Source organism: Macaca fascicularis, chromosome 13 (assembly GCF_037993035.2).
Source record: "Macaca fascicularis isolate 582-1 chromosome 13, T2T-MFA8v1.1".
NCBI lineage: Eukaryota > Metazoa > Chordata > Mammalia > Primates > Cercopithecidae > Macaca > Macaca fascicularis.
In genome coordinates this window covers 67,769,971-67,790,984 of record NC_088387.1, presented here as the reverse complement: position 1 = coordinate 67,790,984, position 21,014 = coordinate 67,769,971, and the positions used below count along the sequence as shown (strand labels likewise).

Genomic DNA, 21,014 nt, shown 5'->3' with positions numbered 1-21,014 from the left:
ATTTAGTAAATATTGGGTCTTTGAAGATATTTCACATTAAATGGAGTGTTGGTGTTAACACATTATACAAGCTAAAATGTGAATAATCTCTGGACTTACTCTCATTGGTTCGTTTTCGGGGGAGGGTTATCAGTTTGTTTAGTACAAAGCTATATAAAATATTAAATAGTACTACAAAGCTTATATTAAAAAAAAAAAAAAAAAAAAGCAGTACCTTCTCCCTCCCCTGAGCTGTGCTTCCCAGGGGCTTTTAAATCTTCAGCAGTTTTTCCTGATATAAAATGCCCATCATTGTACAGCTATGTCTTCATTTACAAATTTTAGATATTATCTATTAACTCCTGACACACATATATTTCCCTCTCCTATCATTCTAATATAATTCGAACCTCATTTCTAGTTAATTCAATATTGAGTATTTACATTATGATGTCACTGCTGGTCATTGGTAACCCAAGTATTGCACTTTGACTACTTATCCTTCATTGTACCATCTGTAAGAGTTAAAGAGGAAAGAAACACAAAATGCGGCTTGGCAGTTAAGACAGGTTTACTTTAGATAAAATATGAGGGGGGCTTCTGGACGATGATGATGATGATGATGATGATGATGATGACGACGACGACAACGATGATGATGACGACGATGACGATGATGAGATAAATGTGTATATATATATTTTTTTTTGGGGGTCAGTAGTGGTTTCTCTTACAGACTAGGAGTATATATTGGTTTTGGGGTGAAGGGGTTTATCATAAGCTTGGAATGTTTCTGTATGAGGGAGAAGTTTTTGTTTGTTTGTTTGTTTGTTTGTTTGTTTGTTTGTTTTTGAGACGGAGTCTCGCTCTGTCCCCCGGCTGGAGTACAGTGGTGCGATCTCGGCTCACTGCAAGCTCCGCCTCCTGGGTTCCTGCCATTCTCCTGCCTCAGCCTCCCAAGTAGCTGGGACTACAGGCACCTGCCACCACGCCCGGCTAATTTTTTGTATTTTTAGTAGAGACGGGGTTTCACTGTGGTCTCGATCTCCTGACCTTGTGATCCGCCTGCCTCGGCCTCCCAAAGTGCTGGGATTACAGGCGTGAGCCACTGTGCCTGGCCGAGGGAGAAGTTTTATGGTGGGGTTGGAATGTCTTTGGGAGCAGGGATGTTTATCTTGGGGCAGACATCTTTCCACCCGGACAGAGGTTATCTCAAGGCTGGCATCTTCCCCACTGGAGGGGGGTTATCTCATGGCTAGCATGTCTCTGGTCAGGGAGGGGTTTGGAAACTTTCTGGTTAGAGATGTTATTTGTGGTTTGAGGTCATGCTGGCCTAAGCCATTAGGCTGATGCCCTTTGGATTTAGGCAGTTTTTTATTAAGGTGGACTTTAGAATGAGGGGCTTGTCCAAGATGGCGATGTTCCTGTTCTGTCACAACCTTTTGTTTTCTTTTGAGTTAAGAATTGTCTAGTTTTCCATCTTACCATTTTTCTTTCTTCTCTTATCTCTTCCTTCCTTCCTTCCTTCCTTCCTTCCTTCCTTCCTTCCTTCCTTCCTTCCTTCCTTCCTTCCCTCCCTCCCTCCCTCCCTCCCTCCCTCCCTCCCTCCCTCCTTCCTTCCTTCCTTCCTTCCTTCCTTCCTTCCTTCCTTCCTTCCTCTCTCTCTCTCGTCAGAATTTTGCTCTTGTTGCCCAGGCTGGAGTGCAGTGTCTCAATCTTGGCTCACTGCAACTTCCACCTCCCAGGTTCAAGTGATTCTCCTGCCTCAGCCTCTGGAAGAATTGGGATTACAGGCGCCCACCACCATGCACGGCTAATTTCTTGTATTTTTAGTAGAGATAGGATTTCACCATGTTGGCCAGGCTGGACTTGAACTCCTGACCTCAGGTGACCCACCCTCCTTGGCCTCCCAAAGTGCTGGGATTACAGATGTGAGCCACCATACCCGGCCAGCATCTTATTATTTTTCTATCAATTCAACCAAATGTTTCATTAGATTTTCAGATGCTGACTAATACCACATTCAGCATTGCAGATAATCTATTCGTGGTCTCTATCTTCCTGCTCCTGTCTGGAGTGGTTGTTGTCTTGTCATCCCAGGACATTCCCTGTTTTCCATCTTCCATTTTTTTTTTGTTTGTTTGTTTTGGTTAGGTCACTCCATTGATAACAATTATGCTGGGACTCATCCTTCAGTAGGGTGAGCAAGAGTGCATGGATGCCCTGTATGTTTACCTGCACAGTTGTTTGTTACTTAAAGATATGAATAGAATTCTAGGATGGAAATAACTTCCCCTCAGAACTGGGAAAGGATTGCTTCATTGTCTTCTGAACTCAGTTGCTACTGGCAAGTTGGATGCCCATTCTGATTCCACATTCTTTTATTGTGCTTGCCTCCCACCCCTAATCCTCTAGCAATTCCAAGTTTATTATTAGTTTCCTGAAATTCCATACTGTGACTTGGTGTAAGTCTTTTTTAATTCATTGGGCTGAGCACTTAGTGGGACCTTCCAATCTGAAATTGTATGTCTAAATTGCATTATTTCAGCTCTGGGATATTTTCTTCTTGGATTTATTTGATGATTTCTTCCCATCCGTTTATTCTTCTTTCTGTTTTCTTTTTCTGAAAATCCTACGAGTCAGATGTTGCACATTCTGGAAAGATTATTTAAGCATCTTATTTTTTTCTCTCATTGTCTATCTTTTTTATCTTTTGAGTTTACTTTCTAGCTTTGTTTGCTTTTATCTTCTAATCATTTTATTGACTTTTTTTGTTTGTTTCATGGTCATATTTTTAATTTCTATAAAATTATTCTTGTTCTGATTATTTCTTTTTTTAAAAATAATCATCTTATTTTATGGATATAATGTTTTTTGATCTCTCCAATGATTCAATTATAATTTTAGTAAAGTTTTGTTTTGTTCCTTATACTGTCTTTGTTTCTTCTGGGATTTATTGTTGAGGATGGAGGCTTTCCTCAAATATCTTATAATCTTTAGTTATCTATTTCTATTTTTAATAACCTAATTTATTAATTTTCTCCAGAGGTAAGTAGGGTCTACTAATTTATTTGCTCAAATACATTTTACGTTGGTACGATAGAATTTTATCAGATTCTCTAGCCACCCATGTGTAGTCATAAGGCATGAAATGCTGCTTTTCATGCACAGGATGCTCTCAAATTCTTCTAAGTCCTCAGCCTTTTTAAATGCCTGCAGGGTAAAGTGCTTGGCTGCTTCTTGGGATCCACTGCTTTGAAAACAGAGTTTAGCTTCTTTTGCTTAGTAATATTATTTACCATTCTTTCATTTGTATCCTAGCTTTCAAATATTTGTTTTTTTTTTGTCTGCTGATATTCATTTCCTACCTGCTCTTATGGTTTATACCATTTTTAGATGAAATTTCAGAAAAAAAGAGAAGACAAACACATTGAAAATATCTGCCATATATATTTTAATGAATTAATTATTTTTTCACAGAGGCGTGGTCTCCCTATATTACCCAGGCTTGGTCTTGAACTTGTGGGCTCAAGAGATCCTCATGCCTTAGCCTCCCAAAGTACTGAAATTACAGGCATGAGCCACCATGTCTGGCCAATCTGCCATATTTAGCTGGAAGTTCCTTATTGGTTTTTTATTTTGGCAATCCAACTTTTGGATATGAAGATGACTTTTATGTCTTAGAAATATTACGTTATTAAAAATATGTTGGTTTTGACTTGCTGGGGTTATTTTCCTCCTTCCTTTGGTAAAAACACTTGATTCATTATTTTGAGCAAACTTCCCCTCCCCCAGTTTGTGTGGTTCTGGTGGGGCTGCCCACCAGACATCAGCCCTCTGACCACAGAAGTGGACACATGCTCTAATCTGGAAAATTAGTTTCACTCTCATGGGAGTCTGACTCCTGAACAGAGACCAAAGTTGCTGATGATGTTGTTATCTTATTGGTGAACCTTAGAGGGCTGGCTTATGATTGTACGAGCCTGGGTCCTTCTTTGGACATACTAGAAACCAACTCTGATTGACTTTAGCATAAAAGGTTTTAATGGGAGCCTATTGATTAGTTCATGAAATTTATGAGAAGGTTTTAGAATCAGGCTTAGAAAATAATCAGTTACCATGCATGTTAGTTTCCTATAGCTACTGTAACAAATGGCCACAAGCAGAGTGATGTAATACAACACATTTATTTTCTTATAATTCTGGATGTCAGAAGTATAAAATCAAGGTCTGGTCTGGATATAGTGGCTCAAGGCTATAATCCCATCATTTTGGAAGGATAAGGTGGGAGGATTGCTTGAGCCCAGGAGTTTGTGACTACCCTGGGCAGCATAATGAGACCTTGCCTCTACAAAAAAATAAAACGTTAGCAAGGCACAGATTACAGATGTGAACAACTGTGCCAGGCCTATAAATGTATTTTATTTATACCTTACATAGTTAGATCATTATATTGGCTTTAAAGTGTTTTGCATAAATTGCATTGCCTCTGAATTCCACTTCAGGAGAGTAAAGGAGATATTACAAACTATTGTTATGCAAAGGGGGTATTGGGTCTCATAGAGCTCTAGTCAGAAAAAATAAGCACATTCCACAAAGCTGGAGGGATTAAGATCTGGCGGGTACAGAGTCTGTTTCTCACAGGAAGGCATGGATTCTCTGGACCTGGGGTAGAGCTTAGGCTGGAACGACTCCCTTGCTATGGCTCAGGGGCTTCTCTAAACATCTTTTATTCGCCCTCAACATTACTTTGACTCTGACCTCCCTGATAATACACCTGTTTTTATCTGATAGATTATTTTGTAAGTGACCTCACATACCAGCCATCTCTCTTCAGCCTCCATCTCATTTCCACTGTGACATTGAGAATCAGTATTTTTAGATGCTGAGACCAGATCAACCTATATAGAAAAATAAATCTGGTTCCACTTTTACTTCCTATATAGGATATCATTAACATATTTTCCATACAAATAGGGACTGTCATGTACCATATGTTATTCATCGCGTGGCATCATGCCTGTTTCAAGACATGTTCTAATATAGCACAAAGGCAAAGAGTTTTAAACTGGAATGTCTGCTGTGCGTTGTGGTTTAGACTTTCTGGTTATCACGAAGCCTGATTAAGTTAGCTTTCTACATGTATACCATAGAATGAGCTCTCCACAAATTACCTAGAAAAGTTAACTAAGCAAGATAAACTTTGGGCATAATAAAAGTAAACTATTAGAATTTTAGCTCAGTTTAGGCAAGGTCACAGAGATTTTGCAGTTGAAGCCCATTTTATTGGATGAACAAAGAAGAAAAAACAGGAAAACAACCTGGCTAGCAAGGAAGTAGAAAGATATGACTTCTCTATTCTAGTTATCGAAGGCTTAAGAATTCGACTATCTAAAGCACAATATCCCATATTCAGATACATTAATTAATTCGACTATTGGCTGAAGCCCATCTGTGTGTCAGGTACTACGCTAGTTCCTGGAGAGTTCCTGGGGAACAATGGCAAGCACAGATAGACTCCATCTCTGACCTTGAGGAAATTACAATCCAGTGGAGAAAATAGAAAATAATAATAATAACAATAATAATTTATTTTATTTATTTATTTTCTTTTAAAAATAGAGTCAGGGTCTCACTATGTTGCCCAGTCTGGTCTTGAACTCCTGGGTTCGAGCGATTTGCCTGTCTCCACCTCCCAAAGCGCTGGGATTACAGGTGTGAGCCACTGCACCTGGCCGTAATAATAATTTTTAAACCACTTTTAATAATATAGATACAAATAGAGTTCAGTGCTGTTAGGGAAAATAACCTAAAACAAAAGACACTGGATTTTTTTCCATTAGCCCTTTTAGATTCACCCTCCATCTTTCTCGACCCTGCTGTGTGCTCCAGGAGGCGGCCTCTGTGGCCTGCATCAACAAGTAACCTGTCCCTCTGGCCTCAGGCTGGGTTTGACCCAGGAGAGGCATCAGCAGGAGACTGGGTGGTGGGAGCAGAGTGAAATCGGGCAATTTACTCCGCTTCCCAGCCAGGCTATAGATTAGCTTCTTTTCTTTGCTGAAGGCCACAGCTATTCTTTCTAGGTTCTGGGAACCAGCTGTCCACTTCTTCCTTTAGATGAGGGGGTGATAAAGGATTCCAGCTATTGCTAGTTCAGAATGTTTCCCTGTAGCTAGTTGGCTTCCTTTAACTATGCTCATATCTTTCTAAATGGTCCCCTCATGGAACTCACCCATGGGTGTGTCATCCTTTTCCTGCCAGGACACTGACACGAGCCCAGATCAGAGAGGGTGGGGCTAGTGGTGGTGAAAGGGGCATTCTAGGCAGAGACAAGAGCTCTTCAGGGGAATTGTTTGAAGGAAGGAGAGTATAGCTGGAGTGTAGAGAAGGAGGGGCGAGATGGTGTTGAAGGGGTAGGCAAGGGCCAAATTGTGGGTTATAGGATGCAGTGGATGCTTTTCTCTTTCTTTTCTTCTCTCTTTTTCTTTTTTGAGACAGGGTCTCGCTATTGTTGCCCATGTTGGTCTTGAACTTGGGCTCAAGTGGTCCTCCTGCCTTGGCCTCCAAAAGTGCAGGGACCATGAAGGCATGAGCCACCATACCAGGCTTCTTTCTTTTGGCTGCTCAGCATTTTTTGAAACCCCTTCTTGTGTATGGGGAATTCCCTACTTTAGGGGTCTTGGTGGGAGGCCCACTGCCTTCCCATTATATAAGCTCAGCTCCCAGGTGGTTAGATGTGGGCGCAGGACCTAGTCTCAGCCAGTCAACAGCACCCAGCCAGTATCTGGGTCAGGAGCCAGAAGCAGAACAGTGAGGGCTTCTCCTCTGGCTTTGGCAGGTGTGGCAGTGGCTCTGGCAGTGGTTTCCATGGTGTTGGCAGTGCAAGCTGTGGCATCTATTTCCTTAGCTTGGCTCCCAACCTTCCTGGGGGCCATATCCTTTTATAAATTTCTTTCTTGTCTGAATGGGCCAGAGTTCATTTCTTCCTAGCGGCAATATCTTTTTAATACATTTCTTTGCTTTTAAAATTAACCAGAGTCCACATCTGCTTTTAGTAACTAAGAGCCCTGAGTGTACTTAGTTGTACACTGTGGTAACTAAAAACACTGTACCTTATAGATCATGCTAAGTGTTTTAATCTTAATTATAAGTACAAAGGGAAGACATTTAAGGCTTTAAGCTGCAAGAATGATGTGGAGGCAGTGACAGGACCAAGCTTGCATTTGGAAGAGCTCTTTCAGATTGCATCAAAGAGGGTCTAGATTAAATGTAGGGGGACTGCCGGGCACGGTGGCTCATGCCTGTAATGCCAGCACTTTGGGAGGCCAAAGCGGGCGGATCACAAGGTCAGGAGCTCGAGACCAGCCTGACCAACATGGTGAAACCCCATCTCTACTAAAATACAAAAATTAGCTGGGTGTGGTGGTGCAGGCCTGTAATCCCAGCTACTGGGGAGGTTGAGACAAGAGTATCACTTGAACCCAGGAGGTGAAGGTTGCACTGAGCCAAGATCATGCCACTGCACTCCAGCCTGGGTGACAGAGCGAGACTCCATCTCTAAATAAATAAATAAATGTAGAGGGACCAAGGGATAGACGATGTTGGCTTAGAGTAGGAGTTGCAGTGGTAACACAGAGAAGTGCCTGGATTTAAGGGTTATTTAACATTTGAAATTGTTATGGATGTAGCGGAGGTTAAGGAAAAGAGAGGTTAGTCCTTGGATTTTTGCTCTTTGAATTGGGTGTTGACTATATGAGGCCCAGGTACTTTGTTTAAATCCTGATTGCTATCGATAATTTAATGGCTGATCAAATGATTTTTCTATTCTCCTATGCTTTTATGTACATACATAAACTTGTTGGAGTTGGATGACCAATTGCACGTACATTTTCTTTAGATCCAGACTCTGAATTCAGACCGTGTTTCAATGCTTGGCTATCACTGATGAGGAAAAACACAGTTGGTCTCTGAGTCACCCTGTGAAATAGTATTCAGAGCTGAGGCTTCATTTGTAGTGCTTGATTCAACAGATCCCTGGGCTGGTGTGAGTAAGTGGAAAGCCATTTTAGAGAAGCCAGAATTGGGTTGCCATCTGTCATGCATGGGCTTTGCTCCTTACACATATTGGTGAATAAAATGTTTAACAGGCTGTAGCCGGAAAGTGATATGCAGCATCTCATTCATGAGAAAACTCTACATTTTGCTTTCTGTTTAAGGGCATTGTTGAAGTGTCCTCTGGGCTGTGTTTATGCATCCTCAGGTGAATAAATTCTTGCCTAAAGTTCACTATCATCAGCACTTACAACAAGATGGAACAACAGGAAATTGTGAAACTAATACGTGCTGCTTACCGGTGTTCAGAGACTCTTTCAAATATGACTTATTTACAAATTTCTCCTTCTGAGGTCATGCAATTTTTATTTGTTGTGCATTTGTTTTATACCAATCATTCTTCCAACCACTAATAAATATTTATTTATACACACACCATACATCCCTCCATACACCATGTATTTATTCAACTCTCACTCTAATATGATTTGACTCTGTGTCTCCACCCAAATCTCATCTCAAATTGTAATCCCCATGTGTTGAGGGAGGGACCTGGTGGGAAGTGATTGGATCACGGCAGCAGTTTTCCTCATGCCGTTCCTGTGATAGTGAGGGAGTTCTCACGTGATCTGATGGTTTAGAAGTGTGTGGTGGATCCCCTTCTCCTCTCTCCTGCCACCATGTAAGACATGCCTTGCTTCCCCTTCGCCTTCTGCCACGATTGTATGTTTCCTGAGGCCTCCCCAGCCATGCAGAAGTGTGAGTCAATTAAACCTCTTTCCTTTATAAGTTACCCAGTCTTAAGTAGTTCTTCATAGTAGTGTGAAAACAAACTAATGCACGCTTCAACCATATGAAATAGATATTACTGACCTCATATTCCAGTAAGGAAATTGAGGTTATTTAGAAATCTGAATTTGAACCCAGTCATGTGTTACTAGGCATATGCCAAACCACTGTGCTATAAAATCATCTGACTTATCATTTGTTCCTTTCCCTTATTCTGTGTTCCCTTGACTGGTATCAATCCAGGATGTATTACATTATTTTGAAATTGAAGACATCTCTGTTTAATAGGGACAAAAGCATAGCCAAATAACAAATAAGTAGGGTGAGGAGTTAAAGAAGTACTTAAAGGAATTTAAAATTTAAGTGGCTAAAGGAAGCCATCAGGATCTCTGACCAATCCGGGCACGGTGGCCAAATGCTCTTTGGTGAATTTCTCCACTTGACTCCTATATTATAAATTAGGATGAGAAAAAGGATCAGAAGCTTTTAAAAACATTAGACTAGCTCCACTACAAATAAGGGAAAATGCTGGAGCTAGAGTCAACAGATGGAGTTTGAATCTGAGATTTGAATCCTAATTTTACTACCAGTTGTGTCTACTTAGGCAGATCTGTTGACATCTCAGAGCCTCTGTCTCCTCTGATGGTAACACCTTTGTCATGTAACATTTATGTGGAGTAAATGAATAACATTTACAAGCTATAAAACATTATACAAATGCAGGTATTATTATTAACTTACTTGAGACCCTAAAGGTTGAATTTCTGAAAGTTAAGTCTAAGGCAAATGATGTCTGTGTTCCTATAAGCAGAGCAAGATCACCAACAACAGTGTCAGCCATCATAGCAATTTTTATATTTGCTACATCTTCTTATTTTTTTCTTACCACAAAGCTGTAAAGCATTGTCATTGTATAAAATTTACAGAATAAGAAGGCAAAATAAGTTTTCCAATGTCAAAGAGAGCATCAGAAATAAAATCAGGATTATTTCTACCTTGCACTATGTACTTCCCACATTAGAATACCTTTGCTTAACACCATTTATGGAAAAAAATGTAACTTAAGGATCTGTAGCTAAATTTAGCAGATAATGTTGAAAGATGAGACTAGGAGAATATATTTAGAGACAGTGCCTACTTAACATGAATTGTTATCTGCTAGGGAAAAAGACGAGTTTTAGGTATTCCTAGAACTCAGTCTAGCAAATTATTCATCTGTAAGGGGAAAATCTGTGGTAACTGTACCTAAAATTATTTTTTAAACATCTCAACTTTAAATTTATATCTAAAAGCAACTTTTTTTTTCCTATGCAAGATGTCCCACACTTACTAATATATCCACAGACTAGCAAACCCTTAGGGGAAAGTAAAATGTAAACAAAACAATAGATAATTATCAGTTCAGTGACCCCTTAAAGTTAACATTTAAATCGTTTGCCTTTTCCAAATAAAGGCTATAAGCACAAATTGCTTTATTATTAGCCTAAATGCTTTGGTTATCTTATATATAAAATACTTTGTTTTAGCAGTGGGAGATGTTATGCTTGCATAACCCATAAGATTTAAGCAAAGCATCCAGGGAACAAGAATGAACACATTGTTTAATGTGGCATTTGACTTTACAGGTGTATTTTGGCATGGCAGTCATCCAGTTGGAGTGTGTCACTGATAAGCCAGCTTAGCTTATTCTTACACTAGAACTGATATTTCTGTGTGGAGGGAGATTGATTTCTCTAATGCTCTTGGGATTTTCTCTGTGCCTTTAGTTGTTTCATCCCAGGAGAGAAAGGATGACTCATGTTTTTGTTGAATTTGAGAGAGGAACTGGGTTTGTATAGCCCTATCCATTTGTTGTAGGCACTGTTTAGTATATAATCCTACCTTATAAAAGACCCATTGAATACCTCCTGGCTCTCAGGGCTGGATTGCAGGTAGCAGGATGTCCACCTCTGGTCACAGATAGGCACCTGATCCAAATTAGGCCAATGAGATCTTCTCCAAGGACTTGAGAGGGAATAAAGAGAATCAGTCTGGCCATGATATGTATGTAAACTCAGAAACTGTGGGATAGCCATTGCTTTCAACGCATGTGGATTAAGAAGAAACAGGTATTCTGTACAAAGAGAAGCATAAACTAGGTCCAAAGAGAACTGCTTGGACTCTGGTGGTTTTTCAGTTCTTCCCTCCAGCTTGTTCGAATTTCTGATGTTGAAGATTATGAGATGTCTGTGTCCTTATAATGAAGTCTCTCTTTTGTTTTTGCTAAAGGTAACATGAGTTGTTTTCTGCTACATGTGCCCAAAAGCATCTTAACTAATATACCATTTAGTTATGAATAAGAAAATAATCTTACCCAGGCTGTTTGAGAAGGAGACTGCATTCTTCTCAAACAGCCTGTGTTTGAAGGAGAAGCAATAGCTGTTGGTACAGTCATTTAAGGTGGTATAATGAAATTTTATCTTTTTATTAAATTAAATTAATTACTTAATTTTATTTTCATTTTTATTTTATTTAACTTTATTTTTAAGGCAGGGTCTCCCTCTGTCACCCAGGCTGGAGTGCAGTGGTGCAATCACAGCTCACTGTAGCCTCAAGATCCTAGGCTCAAGCAAATCCTTCCACCTCAACCTCCTGAGTAGCTGGAACTACTTGTGGCACCACCACACCCGACTAATTTTTTTAAACATTTTTTGTAGAGATGAGGTCTCGCTTTGTTGCCCAGACTGGTCTCAAACTCCTGGCCTCAAACAATCCTCCTGCCCAGGCCTCCCAAAGAGCTGAGATTACAGGTGTCAGCCACAGTACCGAGCCGGAGATGAAGATTTTTATATAACCAAACCAGAAGGTAATGTGACTCAGTTTTGTCATATATATGGGGATAATTTGCCTGACATTTCTCACCCCCTACTTTCCCAAGAACTTGCATAAACATCTCCCACTGCTAAAACAAAGCAAAATACAGAATGAATGGAAAGATTCACATGATGCTATCATATTTTGAACACATTGAGGGTGACCAGCTGATGCATATGCTAGTTGGCCAGTAAGTTTTTGAATTTAGCTATGTGATTGACATAATTGTAGTTAGCAAGTTATATGTGTTTAAAAACATTAGTCACTAAACTATGCAGATTTTAATGAAAGAGAGAAGACATTGTGCTTGGAATATTTAACCCAGAATACTTCTCTGGGGGTAAGTTAAATCTCAAGATGTTTCACTTCTTAAGAAAAAATACATTTGGGCCGGGTGCAGTGGCTCATGCCTGTAATCCCAGCCCTTTGGGAGGCCGAGGCGGGCAGATCGCTTGAGGTTGGGAGTTCAAGACCAGCCTGACCAACATAGAAAAACCTTGTCTCTACTAAAAATACAAAATTAGCTGGGCATGGTGGCGCATGCCTGCAATCTCAGCTACTCAGGAGGCTGAGGCAGGAGAACCTCTTGAACCCGAGAGGTGGAGGTTGCGGTGAGCTGAGATTGCGCTAATGCACTCCAGCCTGGGCAACAAGAGCAAAAGTTCATCTCAAAAAAAAAAAAGAAGAAAAACATTTAGAATCTGCTTGGCAAGTGTCCAGTCATAATTGACAAAATGGCTTATAATAAGGATTCTGAAATTCTTATTCAAGTTAAATCATTGCAGTGATTTACATTGAAGTCTAATCCTGGTTAAGTGGTTTCATGAGGATGAATTTTACACCTAACCACAGCACACTATCTGCCGTTCCTCTGCATTGTTTATTGTGCTTCTATAGGTGAGATCTTTCCCCACTTACTCAGCTCTTTTATGTATCCTCAACCCCAAGTTATTTAACATATATTCCAGAATTGGTGAACACTGCACCAATTAAGCCCTCTGAGTTCCAAGGATACCCTTCTTAACAACTCTAGTTACTTTATAAGCTATGCTCTAATTTTAAGTGATATCTAAATGAAAATAAAATATAATTCACATTATTTTCAAAAGCTCTTTTTTTTTTTTTTTTTTTTTTTTTTTGAGGCAGAGTCTCAGCTGTCACTGAGGCTGGAGTGCAGTGGCATGATCAGGGCTCACTGCAGCCTCCAAACCCTGGCTCAAGTGATCCTCCCCAACTCAGCCTGCCTGGTAGTTCTACAGGTGTGTGCCACCACATCTAGTTAATTTCTTTGGTATTTTTTTTTTTTCGTAGAGACAGAATTTCACCACGTTGCCCAGGCTGGTCTCAAACTTCTGAGCTCAAGCAGTCTGCCTGCCTTGGCCTCCCAAAGTGCTGGGATTACAGGCGTAAGCCACCGCACCCGGCCTCAAAAGCTTTTCTTTATTTGACTAATCCAACACCCTTTCATGATAATAACATGCAATAAATTAGGAATATAAGGGAATTTTCTCAACTTAGAGAAAAACATCTACGAAAAACTCACAGGTGACATCATGCTTAATAGTGAAAGGCTGAAAGCTTTCCTCCTAAGATTAGGAATAAGACGAGGATATCTGCTCTCATTGCTTCCATTCGACATTACACTACAGATTCTAGCCAGGACAATTATGTAAGAAAAAGAAATGAAACATCCAGATTGGAAAGGAAGAAGTAAAACTATCTGCTTACAAATGGCACAATCTTGTGTATACAAAATCCAAAGGAATCTACAAAAACTCTTAGAGCTAATAAACAAGTTTGGCAAGGTTGCAGCATACAAGATCAATTGTTTTTCTTTTCTTTTCTTTCTTTCTTTTTTTTTTTTTTTTTTTGAGACCCGGTCTCGCTCTGTCGCCCAGGTGAGAGTGCAGTGGTATGGTCACGGCTCACTGCAGCTTTGACTTCCCAGGCTTAGGTGATTCTCCCACCTCAGCCGTCTGAGTAGCTGAGACTACAGGTGTGCACCACCACACCCAGCTAATTTTTTGTATTTTTTGTAGAGACAGGGTTTCACCATGTTGCCCAGGTTGGTCTAAGATCAATTGTATTTCTATATACTCCAATGAGCAATTTAAAAATGATGTTAGACCGGGTGTGGTGGCTCATGCCTGTAATCCCAGCCCTTTGGTAGGCCAAGGGGGTATGGATTACCTGAGGTCAGGAGTGCGAGACCAGCCTGGTCAACATGGTGAAACCCCATCTCTACTAAAAATACAAAACTTATCTGGGCATGGTGGCACACACCTATAATCCCAGCTACTCAGGAGGCTGAAGCAGGAGAATCGTTTGAACCCAGGAGGTGGAGTTTGCAGTGAGCCGAGATCGCACCAGTGCACTCCAGTCTGGGAGACAGAGCAAGACTCCGTCTCAAAAAAAAAAAAAAAAAAAAATATGTATATATATATATATATATATATAAAAAACTAAATAAATAAAGTGAAAATGGTGTTAAGAAAATAATTCCCATATTCAAAGGATCAAAAGGAATTAAAATACTTCGGAATGAATTAAAATAAGTGCAAGCCTATAATCTGAAAACTATCCAATATTGTTGAAAGAAATTAGGCCGGGCGCGGTGGCTCAAGCCTGTAATCCCAGCACTTTGGGAGGCCGAGACGGGCGGATCACGAGGTCAGGAGATCGAGACCATCCTGGCTAACACGGTGAAACCCCGTCTCTACTAAAAAATACAAAAAACTAGCCGGGCGAGGTGGCGGGCGCCTGTAGTCCCAGCTACTCGGGAGGCTGAGGCAGGAGAATGGCCTAAACCCGGGAGGCAGAGCTTGCAGTGAGCTGAGAGATTCGGCCACTGCACTCCAGCCCAGGCGACAGAGCAAGACTCCGTCTCAAAAAAAAAAAAAAAAAAAAAAAAGAAAGAAATTAAAGAAGATCTAAATAAATGAAAGACATGCCATGTTCATGAATTAGAAGACTTAGCATTAAGATGACAATATTTTCCAAATCGATCTACAGATTCAATGCAATTCCAATCAAAATCCTAGCTGCCTTATTTTATTTATTTTGTTTTAGAGACAAGGTCTCACTCTATACCCAGGCTGGAGTGCAGTGGCATGATCACAGTTCACTGCAGTCTTGACCACTCCAGCTTGAGTGATCTTCCCATCTCAGCCTCTAGAATCCAGCTACCTTTTTAAATTTTCCCTTCTTTCTTTCCCTCCTTCCTTCCTTCCTTCCTTCCTTCCTTCCTTCCTTCGTTCCTCTCTCTCTCTCTCTGTCTTTCTTTCGATAGAGCCTCACTCTGTTGCCCAGGCTGCAGTACAGTAGCACAATCTTGACTCACTGCAACCTCTGCCCCCTGGGTTTAAGTGATTCTTATGCCTCAGCATCATGAGTAGCTGGGACTACAGGCACGTGGCACTACGCCAGGCTAATTTTTGTATTTTTAGTGGAGACAGGATTTCACCATGTTGACCAGGCTGGTCTTGAACTCCTGACTTCAAATGATCCGCTTGCCTCAGTCTCCCAAAGTGCTAGGATTACAGACGTGAGCTGCCAAGCCCAGCCCCCAGCTACCATTTATAAAAGTGGAAAATTGAAGCTGACTCTAAATTCATATGGAAGTGCAAGATACTCAAACAATCTTAATAAAGAACAAAGTAGAAGGACTCACACTTCCTAATTTCAAGACTTACTACAAAGGTACATTAATCAAGAGAGTGTGGTACTGACAAAAATCTAGACATATGATCAATAGACTAGAATTGAGAGTTCAGAAATAAACTCTTATATTTACAGTCAGTTGATTTTTTGACAATGGTGCTAAGACAATTCAATGGGAAAAGAATAGTCTTTTCAGCAAAATGGTGCTGGGACAACTGAGTATCTACATACAAACGAATGAAGATAGACTCTGACTTCACAACATATGTAAGAATAAATCAAAATGAGCAAAGTGTGGTAGTACATGCCTGTAGTCCCAGCTACTTGGGAGGCTGAAGTGGGAGCCCAGGAGTTTGAGTCCGGCCTGGGCAACATAGGGAGACCACACCTGAAAAAAAAAAAAAATAACTCAAAATGGATCAAAGACCTAACTACCAGAGCTAGAAGTACAAAACTCTTGGAATAAAACATAGATGTAACTCTTTATGACTTTGGAAAGGCAATGGTTTCTTGGGTTTGACACCAAAAACACAAACAACAAAAGAAAAAAGTAAATTTTTGTGTTTCAAAAGACACCACCATCAAGAAAGTGAAAAGACAACTCATAGAAGGGGAGAAAGTTTTTGCAAACCTTATATCTGATAAGGAACTTGTATCTAGAATATGTAAATAACTATTACAACTCAGAAATAAAGACAATGATTAAAACATGGGCAAAAGGTCTGAACAAAGATTTCTTCGAAGAAGATTTACAAATGGCCAATAAACACATGAAAAGATGCTTGATGTAGAAAAAAAATTTTTTTAAAGATGTCTGATGTCATTCATTGTTAGAAAAATAATAATCAAAACTACAAAGAGATACCATTTCATATCTACTAGAATGGCTAAAATAAAAATGATGGAAAATAACAAGTGTTGGCATGGATGTGCAGAAATTGGAACTTGCATATAATTTTGGTGGGAATGCAAAATAGTGCAACTTCTTTGGAAACAGACTGACTGTTCCTCAAAAAGTTTAACATAGAGTTGCCATATGACTCAGCAATTCCACTCCTAGGTATATACCTAAAAGAAATGAAAACAAGGCCAGGTGCAGTGACTCACACCTGTAATCCCAGCACTTTGGGAGGCTGAGGTGGGGAAATTGCTTAAGGCCAGGAGTTTTATATCAGCCTGAGAAACATAGTGAGACTCCCATTTCTACAAAAAATATTTTTCAAAATTAGCTGGGCTTGGTGGTGTGCACTTGTAACCCTAGCTACTTAGTGGGCTGAGGCAGGAGGATCACTTGAGCCCTGGAGTTCAAGGTTACAATGAGCTATGATTGGGCCACTACACTCCAGCCTGGGTGACAGTGGGAGACCCCATCTCTAAAAAATAAATAAATACCAAGGTGGGAGGATCACATGAGTCCAGGAGTTTGAGACCAATCTGGGCAATACAATGAGATCTCCTCTCTACTTTATTTTAAATAAGTAAATAAAAAAAACAAACTGATTGTGGTGATGGTTGCACAACTCTGTGAATATGACAAAAATCACTGAATTGTACATTTTAAGTGGGTGAATTTTATGGCATGTTAATTATATATAAATATAACAGAATTTGTGTGTGTGTGTGTGTAACTGTATTAGACAGGATTCTCCAGAGAAACAGAACCAACAGGATGTATTCTGTTTCTCCAGAGAAAGAGAACCAACAGAAAGAAATGCATTTTAAGGAACTGGCTCACTTATGCAGACTGACAAGTCCAAAATCTGCAGGGTAGGCCAGCAGGCTAGAGATGCAAGGATGAGTCAACGTTGCACTTGAAGTCTAAAGGCTGCAGAATTTACTCTTACTCAGGGGAGGTCAGGCCTTCAACTGACTGGATGAGGTTCACCCACATTATGGAAGGCAATCTGCTTTACTCAAAATCCACTGATTTAAGTCGTAATCTCACCCAAAATACCCCCACAGTAATATCCAGAATGATGCTTGATCACATATCTTGGCACTGTGGCCCAGCCAAGTTGACATACAAAATCAATCATTATAATGGCCTATTCTTTCTACTTTCTCATTGGTCCTGATGACTGGATAACTTTAGGAAGTGGCATTGTTGATTCACCTAAAAAGCAGTTCTAGATATAGTAGCTATTTACAATAAAAGCTCAACGGACAGCGTGTGCCTGATAGGCTACTTAGGCTATTAATAGAGTTAGTAATGGAAGTTATAAAAATTATTCCTAATAGGCCCGGAACGGTGGCTCATGCCTGAAATCCCAGCACTTTGGAAGGCCTAGGAGGGTGAATCACTTGAGCTCAGGAGTTCGAGACCATCCTGGGCAACATGGTGAAACCTCGTTTCTACTAAAAATACAAAAATTAGCTGGGAATGGTGGCACACGCCTATAATCCTTACTTGGGAGGCTAAGGCATGAGAATCGCTTGAACCCAGGAAGTGACGTTGCAGTGAGCAGAGATGGCACCAGTGCACCCCACCCTGGGCAACAAAGTGAGATTCTGTCTCAAAATTAAAAAAAAAAAAAAAAAAGGCTGGGCATGGTGGCTCATGCTTGTAATCTCAGCACTTTGAGAGGCCAAGGCAGGAGGATCACCTGAGGTCAGGAGTTCAAGACCAGCCTGGCCAATATGGTGAAACCCCATTTCTACTAAAAATGCAAAAATTAGCCAGGAGTGGTGGTGCATGCCTGTAATTCCAGCTACTCAGGAGGCTGAGACAGGAGAATCACTTGAACCTGGGAGGTCGAGATTGCAGTGAGCCAAGATTGCACCATTGCACTCCAGCCTGGGTGACAAAACAAGACTCCATTTCAAAAAAAAAAGAAAAAATTTCTAATAATAAAATTATGCAATATTTACCCCTAGAAGTTTCCCTATTTGTAAACCTTTTACATAACTAAAGATTATAAAATATGTCACTCATATTGACGTTTCTCTTTTTTATTAATATTTATATTTTGTGAGTTCTTTGTAGCAGATATATTGAGTTTTGCATTATAAAAAGTGTTTTGATTTTAGATTTAACATTGTTTTTAGAACATTCATTAGGGCCAAAAATGAAAATGTTCCCATATGGAAAACGATGCATTTGTACACAAGTTGAATTCTCATTTCTTTGCATAATTACTGCTTAGTTTTTCATATGTAAAATATTAAATCTGGTGGGGAGCTTATGTAAATGTAAGGAAAGTATTCTGGAAGAAGATATGCCAGACTGATAACACCAGAGAGATGAAAAGGTACTGGGCTTGAGAAAATGGTGGGGGAAGTCCAAAGCAGACTTCAAACTTATCTGCATTGTATTTAAAATTTATATGGAGAATATATTGCATGCATTACTTGCACAATTAGCAATTTAAAAATAGTATATCTGGTCTGATTTCCTTATTTTGTACTTTGCAGAGTGGTGGCTTAAAGAGATTGAGAAGCTCATGGAAGATCACACTGCTAGTTAATGGCAGAGAAAGGACTGGGAGCTAGGTCTCCAGTGGCCCAGTCCCTAACTAAATAATCTACCCAGACCGTAATGTACTGAAAACATCAAAATAGGCATTTTAAAATGTTGAATATAAAGATAGTAACTAGTCTAGAAGTTTAATAGATTTTTATAGAGAATCTCATTTAGAAGATGAATTTTTCAGAACCAAGAGAAAAAAAGGCCAGAGTGTTTTGGAGAAGGAATTTTGAAGAACTCATTGTCCTGGAGACGGATCAGGGAGGCAGAGAGAGAGAAGGTACAGCAGCCATTTGGCTTGGCCTGGAGTGGAGGTGATGGCTAGACCAGGGCCCCTTAGGAGTGGTCAAATACAGCTTGCATAGTGTGTGAAAAAGATAACACTTAGCAGCTGCCTATACTGAGTCCTGAAAGTTGTCTTAGTAATTTCACCTCTGTGAGCCTTAACTATTTTTATAAATTATTTCTATTTGACTGTAACCCTGAATCGGGTTTTCAGGATCTTCTAAATAACTGTTATTTGGAAACAAAACCGTATTGAATTTTACTAAACACACACATATAAATCAGGTTTTCAATAATGTGTTTTTCTTTGTATACAGAGCTAATAAAACCTACCCTCACTTTGAGTTACTATTTGATGAATTTAGATTGTCTATCTTGGTTTTTTGTTGTTGTTGTTGAAATTTAAGATACATTTTCACAAAATAGAACAAGGTTGAAGCAGAATTAGAGATTTCTGGAAATGGAAGAAGTCCTAGACTCATCTAAGCTGACCTAAGAATTCAAACAACTTGCCTAAGTTCTCATAGTTGGAGCAAAAGACCTTTGTTTGTGACTCCCCTCTACCACTATAAGCTCCTTGGTGCATCTATCTATTGTTTGCTTTAAAAGAGCAAATTTTTTGTTGTTGTTTAACATTTTTTTCTAACTCTGTGCCTGGCATATATAGGGACTTATAAATATTTGTGCAATAAATGAATCTAAATGCTAACTCAGAGCTAGAGATGAAGGTTAAAAAATTATCAGTGCATGCAATATTGCAGCATGGCTGCTGGAGGTGGGCAGAAAATTATCAACAAGGGCAAGACAGCCAGTACAAGGAAAGGGGACTTCTGAGAAGAGGAAGTGGTAACCAGGCAGAGAAGGGGCTTGTGAGGATAGACTGACCATTAGAGTGTCCAGCAAAATAGTTCTGCAACGGAAGCAGCCCTTCAAGGAGGCTAGAAAGTACAGAATAGGGGAATGATCTGTATGTGAGTTTGGCTTATGTTCCCAGCAAACTAAGTCTCAGAAAGGCTGTGACTTTCCTAAGGTGTCATGTAAATTAGTAGTAGAGCTGGAAGTAGAACCAAGTCTTCTGTGTCCTGGACTAGTGCTCTTTCCATTGAACCACTTCACCTTTAGCAACTAAGAGAAAGAGTTATGAAATGCTAGACTAGGACTATGTTCTGAGCAAACCCCCTCAGTCTACTGAAGCAGTAATGATTGCACTTCTCTTTTCTTTCTTTTCTTTTCTTTTATTTCTTTCTTTCTCTCTCTTTCTCTCTTTCTCTCTTTCTTTCTTTCTTCTTCTTTTTTTTTCCCGAGATTGAAAGATCTGTCACCCAGGCTGGAGTGTAATGGCACAGTCTCAGCTCACTGCAACCTCGGCCTCCCAGGCCTCCCGACTAGCTGGGGTTACAGGTGCTTACCACCACGCCCAGCTAATTTTTGTATTTTTAGTACAGATGGGGTTTCACCATGTTGGCCAGGCTGGTTTCAAACTCCTGACCTCAAATGATCCACCCGCCTCGGCCTCCTAAAGTGCTGGGATTATAGGAGTGAGCCACTGTGCCTGGCCAATGATTGCACTTTCTGTCTCATCTCTGACACAGGGAAGTGTGCTGAACAACAAAATAACTGAATACTGAGAGTAATACTGCAAGTCAAAGTGCATACTTGTGTCTGCTTCCTATCTGTTACTCAGATTGGAAGTAACTGATAACAAATTTGAAAGTGAAATTTCATGTATACACTTGAGGCCAATGCTAGGACACCCATCTACTGTCCCAGTAAGAAGTGATATCTTCCTTAAAAAACCCAACGTAATAGCTTCCATATATACATATATGGAAACCACACACACACACACACATATATATGGAAGACAACTCCTGTAGCTATTATTATTATCTGTACTACTCATTGGAAGCTATTCTTGTACCATCTTGCATCA

At 40.0% G+C, this 21,014-nt stretch overlaps 1 protein-coding gene across 1 annotated transcript in view; it reads left to right on the top strand.

The window, feature by feature from the left end:
- The window catches only part of ACYP2 (acylphosphatase 2), a 266,925-nt gene that overhangs the window by 20,167 nt on the left and 225,744 nt on the right, over window positions 1-21,014 (top strand). The gene's annotated exons all lie outside the window — the stretch shown is intronic.